The 12,721-nt window shown below is 40.7% G+C and overlaps 1 pseudogene; it reads right to left on the reverse strand.

Moving 5' to 3' along the window:
• Nucleotides 1–266: 266 nt before the first annotated feature.
• LOC142423055 (large ribosomal subunit protein eL32-like) lies at nucleotides 267–704 on the reverse strand (annotated as a pseudogene).
• Between the last annotated feature and the right edge of the window lie 12,017 nt (nucleotides 705–12,721).

Below are 12,721 nucleotides of genomic sequence, written 5' to 3' on the forward strand. Positions count from 1 at the left end.
AGCACCTACTACACATAGTAGGTGCCCAACAAATATTTTGGTTTGAATGAATGAATAGACTGAACAATAACAAAACTATTTTTAGTAAAGTCAAAAACAGAGTTAGTTGCCCATTGTGTTCAACATTATTTTGGAAATTCTAACTAGCAAGCTGCAACAATACAAAAAATTAAAATGAGAAAAAATGGAATTTTATTTCTGCCCTTTCCTTTTTTTTTTTCATTTATGGTTTTATTTAGCACAAATAAAACTCACAAATGGGCCATCTACTCATTTTCTTCGCTGCGCAGCCTGGCGTTGGGATTGGTGACTCTGATGGCCAGCTGGGCTGCTCTTTCTACAATGGCTTTGTGATTCTTGGAGGAAACGTTGTGAGCAATCTCTGCACAATACGACGTGTTGCACATCAGCAGCACTTCCAGCTCCTTGCCGTTGTGGACCAGAAACTTGCGGAAGCCACTGGGCAGCATGTGCTTGGTTTTCTTGTTGCTCCCGTAACCAATGTTGGGCATCAAGATCTGGCCCTTGAATCTTCTCCGAACCCTGTTGTCAATGCCTCTGGGCTTGCGCCAGTTGCGCTTAATCTTGACATAGCGGTCGGACTGGTGCCGGATGAACTTCTTGGTCCTCTTTTTTTTACAATTTTAGGCTTCACCAAGGGTCTGAGGGCAGCCATGATGCCGGTGGGAGATGGCTGCCTCCTCCGTAGGCAGCGCCAAAGAAGAGAAGGGAGAGCCCTTTCCTTTTTTTAAAATACATGACCTAATACTCTGTATAGAAAATCCAAAATTACACAGAAGAGTTATTAAGATGATTAAAACTAATGAAAGAGTTTTAGCACATTTGTCACATCGACTAAAGATGTGTAGGGTTTCTTGGGGGGATTATCTAAATTGTGGTTAAGAAACAGAAGGAAATTTAAATACGTGAACTATGTCATATTTGTGGATAGAAAGACTTATTGACATCTAAATCTTGTATCATGTGATTCAATAGTTTAAAGAGTTGTGTAATCATCACCACAGTCAATTTTAGAACATTTTTTCATTCTCTTGCAAACTATTATCAGCTCACCATCTCAACCTCCCAAGACCCAGTTATTTTAATATTTAATTTTTTACTATAGAAATTTCAAAATGCATCAAAGTGCCAAGATCTTATAATAAGCCATCATGTGTCTGTTCCTTGGCTCCAATGATAACCGAGACCAAGCCAACCTTGTTTCATCTGCTATCTCCCCTATCGCTCCTCCTCTTTTTTGAAGTAAATCCCAGGCATCAGATCATCTCACCCATAAACATGCCAGTCTCTGACTCTAACAAGTAAGGGCCATTTAAAAATAAACAATCGCATATCATTTTTACACATGGAGAAATTAGCCATTGTTGTGGGTGTTCGGTACCATCGAGGCAGTTCCAACTCATAGCTACCTTGTGTTGAACAGAAGGAAACACCACTTGTCCTGCTCCATTCACATCCTCGTCCTTACGTTTGAGCACATTGTTGCAGCCACTGGGCCAACTCATCTTGTCCAAGGTCTTCCTTTTTTTTTTCTCTGCCAATTTTACCAAGCATAATGGCCTTCTCTGGAGACTGATCTCCTCCGGATAGCGTGTTTAAAGTACTTGAGACAAAGTCTTACCATCCTTGAGTCTTAGAAGCATTCTGGTTGTACATCTTCCCAGACAGATTTGTTTGTACTTTTGGCAGTCTGTAGTACTTCCAAGATTCTTCACTAGCTCTGTTAAGTCAAGTGCCCTGATACTTCTTCAGTCTTCGTTATTCAGTGTCCAGGTTTTACATGCATATCAGGTGATAGGGACAGGTGCACCTTACCAGGAATGAGCATTAATTTCCTTGTATTTTTCTATACCACTCTCTGTTTAATTAGCGCTTGGCTCATCATTTTACTCTGTTTGAATCAGAATCCATAGAAAAGCCACAATTCAATCACTTGAGTTTCTATGGTCTCTCCCTACAGGTTCTCCCACCATCTGTCTTCTGCGATTATGTGTGTTGGAAACCAGCTCACTTTTCCTGCAGAGTTTCCCCTAGTCTGAATGTTGTATGTTATATCCCACAGTGTAAGGAGCCCGGGTGATGTAGTAGTTACTCATTGGGCTGCTAACTGCAAAATCCGTGGTGCAAAACCACCAACTACTTTGCAGGAGAAATGTAGGGCTTTCTACTTCCACGAAGAGTTACAGTCTCATAAACTTACAGGGGCAGTTCTACCCTGTCCCATAAGGACCTATGAGTTGGCAGCAATTTGATGGCAGAGCGTTTGTTTTTTGAGTTTATCGCATTAAGTGTTGGGGACCAGATTGTTCTGTTCTCCATATTGTTTATTAATTTGTAAGAAGACTCATACTTGTCAATTTGGAAAAACCCTCAAATTAACATCCAAATTCAAAACAATTCAAATAACAACTCCAATTTCCTCTCCTTTCCTTAAAAAAATCAATGCACCTTGTAAACTGACTTTAAAATCGACATGAAAGACTAAAGGGTGTAGGATAGTCAAGACAACTTCACAAATGAAGAGAGGTGGGGGAATTCCCCTTCCTAGGTATAATGAGCTCCTCCAAAGTTCAGGCTTTTGAAGCATTGTAATATTGATGCCTGCGAATACAAATAGACTGACTGAAAAATGGGGTGAGGTGAGGGAGGGAGTGTGGTAGAACAAAGAAGCTGGAGCACTCAGGATGGAGCACTCAGGAAATAACACTGGTTTTCTATAAGAACTACCACTTGTCTGTCAGTTTGCTGTTCTGTGGTGGCTTATGTGTTGCTGTGATCCTGGAAGCTATACTACTGGTATTTGGAATACTAGCCGGGTCACCCACCAGTGGCCAGATTTTAGCAGAGCTTCCTGACCAAAGGAATACAGGAGTTCCCAGAATCCTCAGGAGAAAGCCATGCCCACACAGAGTTCCCAGTCAGTAAATCTTATGAATAACAGCAGAACATTGTCTCTTATAGACCCAGAAGATGAGCCTCTCCAACTGGGAGACACTCAAAAACAACTGGGAAGAGCTGCCTACTATGTAGAGTTGACTTTAATGACATGGATGAAGTAAAGCTTACGGGAACTGCTTTGCTGATCTGGCACAGATGAAAATGAGAAGGGACCACTGAAAACATCCTTTTTTTTTTCCCTCTTACATCCATCCATTGTGTCAAGCACATTTGTACACATGTACGTTGTACATCATCATTCTCAAAACATTTTATTTCTACTTGAGCCCTTGGTATCAGCTCCTCATTTTCCCCCTTCCTCCCCGTCCCCCGCTCCCTCATGAACCCTTGATAATTTATAAATTATTATTATTTTGTCTGCAAACATCCATTTTAATAATCAGAATGTGGGCAGTACAAAGTATGAATCTAGGAAAATTAGACATTATCAAAAGTGAAGTAGAAAACTTGAGAATTGATATCCTAGGCATTAGCAAGCCAAAATGGACTGATATTGGCCATTTTGAATCTGATCATCATATCCTCTACTAGGCCAGGAAGGACAAATTGAAGAATAGTGCCGCATTCACTGTCAGGGTTTTTTTGGGTTTGATTTTTTTTGGGGGGGGGGGGATTTTTTTCATGATCCGTCCTGAAGTACCACACTGTCTGTGATAAGATAATATCCATACTCCTACAAGGAAGACTGGTTAAAACAACTATCATTCAAATTTACATACCACCAACTAATGGCAACGAGGGAGACATTGAAGCAATTTACCACCTTCTGTAGTCTGTTATTGTTAGATGTCATCGAGTCAGTTCTGACTCAGAGACCCAACAGAATGAAATATCCTCACAATGGTTCCAATGTTTAAACCTACTTTTTAAGATCATTTTAAGATCATTTTTTTTACATTTTATTAGGGGCTCATACAACTCTTATCACAATCCATACATATACATACATCAATTGTATAAAGCACATCCGTACATTCTTTGCCCTAATCATTTTCAAAGCATTTGTTCTCCACTTAAAGCCCTTTGCATCAGGTCCTCTTTTTTTTCCCTCCCTCCCCGCTCCCCCTTTTAAGATCATTTTATTGGGAAACCTATTGTAACTGTGGTATCAATCTATGTATTTGAGGGTCTTACTCTTTTTTACTGTCCTTCTACCAAACATGATTTCCTTCTCTGTGGGGGAAGCCAGCCCCTCACCCTATCACGGGTTCAGTAAGTGCAATTGTATGGTTAAAATATATAAAGATTATAATAAAGTTGGTTAATTGAAGGGCAGAGAGAGAAATGGCTCAGTGAGGTTCGCCTTTCTAGTTCTTGGGTCTCTTGCTTTCTGGTGGTCAGACCAGGGTGGAGCTGCCTTAACCAGTTCCCTGCTTCAGCTGACAAGGTTTACTTCCTGCAAGATATCCCTGAGGAGAAGCCACATGGACCTACCCCGATGCAGCCCTGGGTGCTGGAGCACCAGTGTGGAGACCTCTGCCAGCGCTGAGATGTTTACACGTTCACTGACTCAGCTTTCCTCCTGCAGTCGGCATCATTGTGTCTATTTTGTGAGATGGAGAAGGACTTTGTGGATTGGTGTTGGACATGTGGGTTAATGGGTTAATGTTGGATTTGTGGCCTTGGGCACCACTGGGTTAGGATGTTTTCTTGTTGCACACTTAACCTTTATATAAAACTCTCTTTGATAAAAAAAGATTATAATAAAGTCATAGAGAAATAGGGGCGATGGGAGAGTGAGAGTAAAATAAAGAAGTCAGACACACTTGATAGTAGCATACTCACCTCCTGGACGATCATGATCTCAACAGCCAGGTCCGCACACAGAGCAGGCAGAGAGGGCAGGAGCAAGTTCCTCTTTATTTCTGGCTAAGGCTCATATATACTTAGGGGGCGTGATTACAGGTAACCACACATCACAGGAAGGGGATGTACAATGCATAAGTATGATAGGAAGGGGTTGAGCTAGGGATGTGTATATAGTAGGAAGGGGAGGATGGATGGACCCTAGATCCTTGAGTGGGCTTGACATCCCTGGGCTCTCCTTCAGGGAAACTGTCTACTACTAGCCTTATCAGAAGGGAGAGGGCCCTACTTAGGGAGGGACAGACTACACAGTCTGATTGCTCTAGACGGCTGATAATCCTTCCGGAGGATAACCTCTGACCTATTTTCATTGATTTCCAAGTGTATAGTCATTTACCATGTGCAGCAAGCAGCAAGGTATGGTATATATTTGGGGGAGACAACTTGGGAGAAATCTTTCTGTATCCCACACTTCTCTAGACACTGGGCTCTCCTGACAACCTGTCCAAGGTAAGTAAGATGAAGTCTCCTTGCTCTTAAAGAGCACTCTGGCCATACTTCCTCCAAGACAGATCAGTTTGTACTGTTAGTTGTCAATGGGACTTTCAATAGTCTTCTCCCGAACCACTATTTAAACACACTGATTCTGCTTTAGCCTTCTTTAATTTAGTGTCCAACTTTCACATGCATCTGAGGCAATTGAAAATGCTGTGTTTTAGGTCAGGCACACCTTAGATTTCAAGGGACTAACTATCCTTGCTTTTCAACACTTTGAAGAGGTCTTGTACAGCAGATTCACCCAATTCAATATATCTCCTGACTGCTGCTTCCATGAACATTGATTGGGGATCCAGGCAAGACAAAATCCTTGACAACTTCACGCTTTTCTCCACTTATCATAGTGTTACCTATTGGTCTGGTTGTGAGGATTTTAGTCTTCTTTTATTTTTATTTATTATTTTTTAGTCTTCTTTTCAGTGAGTTGTAATCCATAGTAAAGGCTGTATTTTATTGGGGACTCTTACAATCCATCCATCCATTGTGTCGAGCACATTGTAAATATGTTGCCATCATCCTTTGCAAAACATTTTCTTTCAACTTGAGCCCTTGGTATCAGCTCCTCGCTTTTTCCTTCCCTCCCTCATGAACCCTTGATAATTTATAAATTATTATTATTTTCATATCTTACATCAACCACTGCCTCCCTTCACCCATATTTCTGTTGTTCATCCCCATGGGGGGGGCGGTTATACATCTCCTTTTCTCCCCTCATCTTACCCCTACCTTCATGGTATCAATACTCCCATTATTGTTCCTGAGAGGTTTATCTGTCCTGGATTCCCTGTGTCCAGAGTTCTTATCTATACCAGTGTACATGCTGTGGTCTAGACAGATTTGTAAGATAGAATTGGGGTCATAATAGTGGAGGGGAGGAAGCATTTAAGAACTAAAGGAAAGTTGTATGTTTCATCTGTGTTATACTGCACCCTGGCTGGCTTGTCCCCTCCTTGTGACTCTTCTGTGAGGGAATGTCTAATTGTCTACAAATCGGTTTTGGGTCTCCACTCTGTCCCCACCCCACCCCCACCCTGTTCGCATCAATATGATTATTTGTTCTGGGTCTTCTGATGCCTGATACCTGATCCCATTGACACCTCATTATTACACAGGCTGGTGTGCTTCTTCCATGTGGGCTTTGTTGCCTCCCAGCTAGCTGGCTGCTTGTTTATCTTCAAGCCTTACGACCCCAGATGCTATATCTTTTTATCAAAAGCCAGGTACCATCAGCTTCACCACATTTGCTTATGTACCCATTTTGTCTTCAGTGATCATGTCGGGAAGGTGAATATCATAGAATGCCAGGTTATTATTAGAACAGAGTGTTTTTGCATCGAGAGAGTACTTGAGTAGAGGCCCAATGTTCATCTGATACCTTAATATTTAATATATAATATATGTACACAGATCTATGTCCCTATTGTTAGATATTAATATATTTACATATGTAAGTGACTGCATTTATACCTCTATAAATGCCCTTTGGAAGGCTGCAATTCTTGATCTTAATCAGTAAGTGCTTCAAGTCCTCCTTGCTTTTAGCAAGCAAGGTTGTGTTGACGGCATATTGCAGGTTATTAATTAATAAGTCTCCCTCCAATCCTGATGCCACATTCTTCTTCATATTATCCAGCCTCTCTGGTTATGTTCTCAACGTGCGGACTGAAGTCTGGTGAGAGGATACCACCCTGTTGCACACCCTTCTGATTTGAAACCGTACGGCATTCCCTTGGCCCAGTCACCTTTTGATCCCTGTGCAATTTCCACAGGAACACCATGAAGTGTTCTGGAGTCCCCTTTCTTCTTAAAGTTATCCATAGCTTCTTATGATCCACATACCTGAATGCCTTGGCATAGTCAATAAAACGCAAGTAAACATCTTTGTAGTATTCTTTGCTTTCAGTCAAGATCCATCTAATACAGTGGTTCTCAACCTGTGGGTCGCGACCCCCTTGGGGGGTCGAACGACCCTTTCACAGGGGTCTCCCAATTCATAACAGTAGCAAAATTATAGTTATGAAGTAGCAATGAAAATAATTTTATGGCTTGGGGGTCACCATAACATGAGGAACTGTCTCAAAAGGTCGCGGCATTAGGAAGGTTGAAAGAACCACTGGTCTAATACCAGCAACGGTATTCTTTGTTCCATTTGTTCCTTCTGAATCTGATCTGAACCCCTGGCAGCTCCCTGTCAATGTACTGCTGCAGCTGTTGTTGAATGATCTTCAGCAAAGTTTCACTTGCATGTGATCTCAATGATATTGTTCTATAATTTGAATATTCTGTTGGGTCACCTTTCTTTGGAATGGGTACAAATATGGATCTCTTTCAGTCAATTGGCCAACTAGCTGTCCTTCAATATTCCTGGCATAGATAGTGAGTGCTTCCAGTGCTTCATCAGCTTGTTGAAACATTTCAGTTGGTATTCCATCAATTCCTGGACCTTTGTTTTTGGCTAATGCTTTCCGTGCAGCTTGAACTTTGTCCTTCAGCACCATTGGTTCTATGCTGCCTACAGAAATGGTAGAATGTTGACTAGTTTTTTTTTTTTCTAGTCTGGAATAGATTACATGTACCATTGAGATGCCTTGGTCATTACTGATGACTGTGATGCAGAAGTTGGAAAGAAGAAAGAAGGACCAGTAGCTGGTAGGCATAGCCTTTGGGATGGAAGCCATGCCAGAAGATCCATGATAGAATTTTTGCAAGACCAATGATCTATTTTTTGGAAGTACTTTGTTTTCAACAGCATAAATGATAACTATATGAGGGGCACTCCCCCAAAATAGATTTTTTTCAAAGCTATGTACTTAATTTTTTTACAAAACAAACTCATCACCTTCTAAGTACTCTCCATTACACGTTAATACATTTGTCAAATCTGCGATTCCTTTCTTGGAAACATTTTTCAAACTCATGAGTTTGCATGGCTGACACAGTACCTCCCTCATTCTTTTCTTTGCTTCTTCTACGTCATCCAATCGCTGTCCTTTCATGCCCTTCTTCATTTGTGGAAAACAAAAAGAAATCGCACTGAGCGAGGTGCCTCAGAAAGACAAGACAAAGCATTCCAATGAAGACTGAAGAAGAACGGATGCATTTGAATTGTGGTGCTGGCGAAGAATATTGAAATGCCATGGACTGCCAAAAGAGCAAACCAATCTGTTTTGGAAGAAATATGGCCAGAGTGCTCCTTATGTACTTTGGACTTTTTTTTTTTTTAAGAACTTTGGACTTTTTATCAAGAAAGACAAGATCCTGGAGAAGGACATCATGCTTAGTAGAGTAGAGGGACAGTGAACAAGAGGAAGGTTCTCAACAGGATGGGGTGGCACTGCTGATGCCACACTGGTCTCAAGCATAGGAACAATTGTGAGGATGGCACAGGACCGGGAAGTGTTTCAGTTTGTTGTGCTATAGCAGTGGTTCTCAACCTGTGGGTCGTGACCCCTTTGGGGGGTGTTGAATGATCCTTTCACAGGGTCGCCTAAGACCATTGGAAAACACATATTTCTGATGATCTTAGGAACTGAGACACTGCTCCTCTATCCGTCTCCAGTCAGGTCTGCCCACATGCAGATACGCCCACATACAAATATCTGGCTTGAAGATGGTTAACCACGCTTCAAGACAAATTTTCATTTATTTTTAATTAGAAATAAATATTTCACAATATATAATTATATGTGTTTGTGATTAATCATGATACTTTAATTATGTTCAATTTATAACAATGAAAACACATCCTGCTTATCAGATACTTACATTGTGATTCATAACAGTAGCAAAGTTACAGTTATGAAGTATCAACAAAAATAATTTTATGGTTGGGGGTCACCACAACATGAGGAACTGTATGAAAGGGTCATGGCATTATGAAGGTTGAGAACTACTGTGCTAGAGGGGCCACAACAACAACAATAAAATGTGCAATGACCTGGAATTAGAAAACTAAAAAGGGAAAAAAACGGTTGGCATTTTTCAGGCTGAGAGAATTGAAGGAAAAATTCAAGCCTTGAGCAAAAATATTAAAGGATTCAATGATTCAGGAAACATGCAAAGAAGATGAAGGAATATGAAAGAAGAATGGGTTCCATATCAAATTAAATCCATTCTTCCCCATCATATTCTTAATGCTTTCTTTAAAAAAAAAAGTCATTGCTCAGCCACTTCAGGAGGTAGCATATGATCAAGAACCAACAGTATTGAAAGAAGTCCAAGCTACACTGAAGATATTGATTTAAAAAAAATCTTCCAGGAATCAATGAAATACTAATTGAGATGATTCAACAAATGGTTGCAACATTGAAAACACTCATTCATGTCAAGGAATTTTTAAGGTAACTACCTGGCCAACTGACCAGAAGAGATTCATATTTGTTACCATTCCAAAGAAGGGTGATCTAACAGACTGTGGAAATTACCAAACAATGTGATTAATATAACATGCAAGTAAGATTTTTCTAAAGATCATAACTGCAGCAGTATAGCAACAAAAAACTGCCAGAGATTCAACCCAGATTCAAAAGAGGTTGATGGAATAAGAGGCATCATTGCTGATGCTAAGTGCGTCTTGATTAAAGACAGAGAATACCAGAAAGATATTTACCTGTGTTTTATTGACTATGCAAAGGTATTTCGACTGTATGGGTCTTAAGAAATTATGGATATCATTGTGAAAAATGGAAATTCCAGAAAACCTAATTGTGCTTGTGTGGAATCTGTACAAAGACCCAGAGGCAGCTGTTCGAACAGAACAAGAGACGCTGACATTTAAAATCCGGAAAGGTGTGTACTATGGTTATATCCTTTCACCAGACTTATTCAAACTATATGTCAAGCAAATAATCTGAGAAACTAAATTATATGAAGAAAAATGTCATCAGTATTGGAGGAGTACTAACCAACTTGCAATATGCGGATAACACAACCTAGCTTGCTGAAAATGATGAGGTTTTTTGTTTGTTTGTTTGTTTACCAAATACATCAATTTATTAAGGTCAGAAATTATAGCCATGAAAAATTATCTTTCTATATACCATTTACAATAGCACAAAAAAAGAAGAAAAATTAGATAGTTTTAACAAAAGAGGTACAAAACCTGTTCACTAAATAAATTAATAAATAAAACATGTTCACTAATAGCTGTAACACAGTAGTGAGTTGCTCTAACCACAGGTTTCAAAAATTACTTGCATAATTAAATCTAAATTTATCAGCCTAGCATTCAAGACTGGTGAAAATATCGCCCTAGCCTACTTCTCCAGACGCTCTCTTTTATTCTGGGTATTTTGGGCACTACAAATACGTCCCTGAGTGGCTGAGAATTCTTCTGTTTCTGCATGGAATCAATTTCATAAATTAATTTCTATTTATTCCCAAGCCACTCTCCCATCTCAAACTCCCATCTCCAAGAAACTTTCCTTAACCTTCTAAATGGATCTGCTCTTCCTTCCTTGAAGAGGGCTCCTTCTGTCCTCCCGATATCAGTATGTTGGCATATCCTACTGTGATAACATTGTACTTCTACATTGCAGACTCCTTGATGGCAGAAGCTGTGTCTGACACAACTCCCCTAAAGTACTTAGTTTCTTACACAGAATTGAGGTCATGTTACTGGAAGCACCGAAGAACTAGAGGAAAGTTGTCTGTTTCATCGGTGCTATACTGCACCCTGACTGGCTCATTTCTTCCTTGTGACCCCTCTGTAGGGGGATGTCCAATTGTCTACAGAGGGGCATTGGGTCTCCACTCCAGGTCCCAGCCCATTTACTTGGGTATGATTTTGTTCTGGATCTTAGATGCCTGGTACCTGATCCCATCGATACCTCATGATCACACAAGCAGGTGTGCTTCTTCCAGGTAGGACTTGTTGCTTTTCAGCTAAATGGCCAATGATGAGGTCTTAAAGCACTCACTGATGAAGATGAAAAGCCACACCCTTCAATATGACATTTCCACACAAAGAAACAAAAGTCCTCACAACAGGACCAAATAAGCAACATTAGGATAAACAGAACAGATGGAAGTTGTCAAGGATCTCATTTTACTTGGATCCACAATCAACACTCATGAAAGCAGCCATCAAAGGACATATTTACATTGGGCAAATCTGTTACGAAAGACCTCTTTATAGTTTTCAAAAGCATCTAAGTTCTTTGAGAACTTAGATGTACCTGGCCCAAGCCAGGACATTTTCAATTGCCTCATGTGCATGCAATGAGTAAAAAAGACTGAAGGAAAAGAGAATGCCTTTGAATTATGGGGTCGACAAAGAATATTGAGTATACCATGCAAGAAAGAACGCATCTGTCTTGGAAGAAGTACAGCTGGATGCTTGTCAGAAGCGAGCAAAGTGAGACTTCATCTCACATACGTTGGACATGTTGTCAGGAGGAAGCAGTCCCTGGAGGAAGGCATCCTGATCCACATGTAGAGGGCCAGCAGACTGGCCAGATTGACACAGTGGCTGCAACAATGGGATCAAACATAAGGATTGTGAGGAGGCACAAGGCCAGGCGGTAATTCATTCTGTAGTACATAGAATCCCTATGAGGTGAAATCAATTCAGTGACAGGTAACAGCTACAGCAACATCTATAAGAGAACGCTAACAGCATTTCCTTAGCTAAGACCTTACACACATACACTGTGGGAGTTACATAATCTGGTGTCAATTTGAGAGGATTCAGAGTGAAGGGGTGGAGTCTAGGCTGTCAATCAGATCATAGCCACCGAGGCCTCTGTGTGGGCATGGCCTTCTCTTGAGAATTCTGGGAAATCCTGCATTCCTTTGTGGAGGCAGTAGACACTATTTCTCTCTCTCTCTCTCTCTCTGCTCACTCCCTTGGAGACGCTCTACTGGCAAGACACATGACACTACGCTGATAGACCCTGAGCTCTGGGAACTGGAGGAGCCACATGGAGACCCCTGCCAGCGCTGAGATGCGTACAGTGCCACTGGGTCCAAAGACATTCTACACACTGGCCTGTGATTGTCCTGCATTTGGTGTCATTGTATGTGCTTCGTGAGTTTGAAGAGGAATTTATAGACTGGTATTGGACAGCTGGGCTAATATCAGACTTATGAGCTTGGATTGGACTGGATTGCTTTCTTAATGTACAATTGCCCTTTAGATATAACTCTCTCTTATGCACCTATAAGTCTCTATGAATTTGTTTTTCTAGTCTACCCGGACTAACACATACACACAGAAATATCCCCAGGTGGATGAAAGTCCTAAAATCAAATGCTACACTACACAACTTTTAGATGGAACCATAAGAGCTAATAGGTCGGGAAAGAGTCTTTAAGCCACAAATATATACCATAAAGGGCAAGAGCGAGGAACTTGAAGAAATTAAAATTTTAACATTCT

Source organism: Tenrec ecaudatus, chromosome 12 (assembly GCF_050624435.1).
Source record: "Tenrec ecaudatus isolate mTenEca1 chromosome 12, mTenEca1.hap1, whole genome shotgun sequence".
In the NCBI taxonomy this organism is placed as follows: domain Eukaryota; kingdom Metazoa; phylum Chordata; class Mammalia; order Afrosoricida; family Tenrecidae; genus Tenrec; species Tenrec ecaudatus.